The following is a 2,500-nucleotide window of genomic DNA, read 5'->3' as shown; positions in this document are numbered from 1 at the left end:
AGAAGGTGGCGGGGATGATTGATGGCGATAACGATGATAATGATGACGACGACGATAATGATGTTGAAGGTAAAATGACAGTTACTAGATCTATCCAAGCCCGTTCCGCGATAGCTGTGAGGATGCCAGTTGTCCGACAACCTATTGATTCGTTACTTTCCTTGAGCATTTCTTCTTCACTTGCTCTCAACGGCTTGCACAAACTGACGGGAGAGCGAATGCTAAAGGAAGAGCAGGTAAATATCGTTATTAACAAGGTCAACATGAGTGAGGGGAAGGGGGAATACAAGGGAATACATTTCTCCTTTGTGGCACGGGATGACCGTGGCAGAGCTAGTATTCCTTCCTGCCTTCCTTCCTTCCTTTCTTCCTTCCTTCCTTCCTTCCTTCGCTCCCTCCCTCCTTCCCTCCCTCTTATTTTGGCGTTGACAGAATCGGGGACGCTGTGGTCGCCTTTCAAAACAATAAAATATCTTTATAGTCTACATACTCTTCTCGCTGTCAAAGTTACAGGGTGTCTGTGCCTCGATTGATAAAAAGCAAATGTCACCGAGGGAGAGGGAGGGAAGAGCAGCCATGAGCAGAGACGGAGAAAAACGGTAGTGCGAGTGGCGGGGAATAGACGAGACGAGACGGGTGGACGCGGGAGGGCTAAGGGCAAGGGTGGACGCGGGAGGGCTAAGGGCAAGGGTGGACGCGGGAGGGCTAAGGGCAAGGGTGGACGCGGGAGGGCTAAGGGCAAGGGTGGGCGCGGGAGGGCTAAGGGCAAGGGTGGGCGCGGGAGGGCTAAGGGCAAGGGTGGACGCGGGAGGGCTAAGGGCAAGGGTGGGCGCGGGAAGGCCACGGAAGTACAAGAGGTAAAAGTTGAACAAATGTGGATGATGCAGGTGAATGAAGATGGGGTGGCGGGGCAAGGAGCACAGGTCCACGGCCGTAGGTCAAACGGCAGGGTCTCCAGCAAACATACTTCGGCGCCCGGACGCAGCTGGGCCTACAGTTGCTTACGCCGCCACTCTAGGCAACACATGGAGTCGCAGCCACAGAAGTACGAGGAAGCATCTCTTGCAGAAAAATGGCAGGATCTTAAAAAATGTAATTGCGCATGGATGATCACAACCCTGACGCTCATGGGTTCACAGTTCTCTCTCTCTCTCTCTCTCTCTCTCTCTCTCTCTCTCTCTCTCTCTCTCTCTCTCTCTCTCTCTCTCTCTCTCTCTCTCTCTCTCTCTCTCTCTGTATGTGTGTGTGTGTGTGTTTGTATGTGTATGTACGTGTGTGTGTGTGCGTGTGTGTACGTGTAAGTGTGTGTGTGTATGTACGTCTGTGGTGTGTACGTCTGTGTGTATGTACGTGTGTGTGTGTGTTTGTGTGTGTGTGTGTGTGTGTGTGTGTGTGTGTGTGTGTGTGTGTATGTGTGCGTGTCTATGAATGCATGTGTGTCTGTGTGTGTGTCTATGTATGTATGTATGTATGTGTGTGTGTGTTTGTCTGTTTGTGTGTGTGTGTGTCTGTTTGTGTATGTGTGTGTGTGTCTGTTTGTGTATGTGTGTGTGTGTCTATGTGTGCGTGCGTGTGTGCGTGCGTGCGTGCGTGCGTGGTGTGTGTGTGTGTGTGTGTGTGTGTGTGTGCGTTGGCTCGTGTGCGTGTGTACATGATATACAGAAAACACACACCACACACACACACACACACACACACACACACACACACACACACACACACACACACACACACACACACACACACACACAGTATGTTTTATATATATATATATATATATACATATATATATGTATATATATATGTATATATATGTATATATATTATATATATTATATATATAATATATATATATATATATTACATATATATATTATATATACATAATGTATATTATATATACATATCTATATATTATATTATATATATACATAATGTATATTATATATACATATATATGTATGTATATGTTGTATATGCATGTATACATCTTTGTATACACATACTAATACCCACATACATATACATAGACATACATATAAAACACGGTATATGATGCACAAGCTGATAAAAATATACGCAAACATACTGGGTTCACTTTAATGGGTCACATCTGAGGAGAGGAGATGAATATTAAATGCACAAAAGTTATCTGATAAGCTACAAAAACCTGTAGAAGTCTGGGAACATCTGCATTAATTCTTCCCAGAAAGTTTAATCCAATTTTTGAAAGCAAGGAGTGACTCTCCGTAGGTAAAAACACGCGCAGCCGTGAGTATCTCGCAGTCACGCCACATAAACTCAAGCACAAAACAAGAGAGCAGCTCACTGCGCAATCCTCGCCCACTTAATCTCCTCCTTCCATTCATCCAGAAATATCAGCCTCATCCGACACCCGACTCCCGTTCTGAAGCAACAGCGCCAACTGATGCAAGGTTCACCTCACTCATAGTCTTCAGGGTCCAGAGCGATGGCATTATTTTCGAATTAACGGGGGCCT

The 2,500-nt window shown here is 45.7% G+C and overlaps 1 protein-coding gene across 1 annotated transcript in view; it reads right to left on the bottom strand.

Annotated features, from left to right (window-relative positions):
• Positions 1 to 2,500, bottom strand: part of LOC119589989 (protein fork head-like) — a gene marked incomplete at its 3' end in the record, with an annotated part of 92,931 nt that overhangs the window by 54,112 nt on the left and 36,319 nt on the right.

The sequence above is a fragment of the Penaeus monodon genome, chromosome 26 (genome assembly GCF_015228065.2).
Source record: "Penaeus monodon isolate SGIC_2016 chromosome 26, NSTDA_Pmon_1, whole genome shotgun sequence".
In the NCBI taxonomy this organism is placed as follows: domain Eukaryota; kingdom Metazoa; phylum Arthropoda; class Malacostraca; order Decapoda; family Penaeidae; genus Penaeus; species Penaeus monodon.
This window is presented reverse-complemented; position numbering and strand designations above follow the sequence as displayed.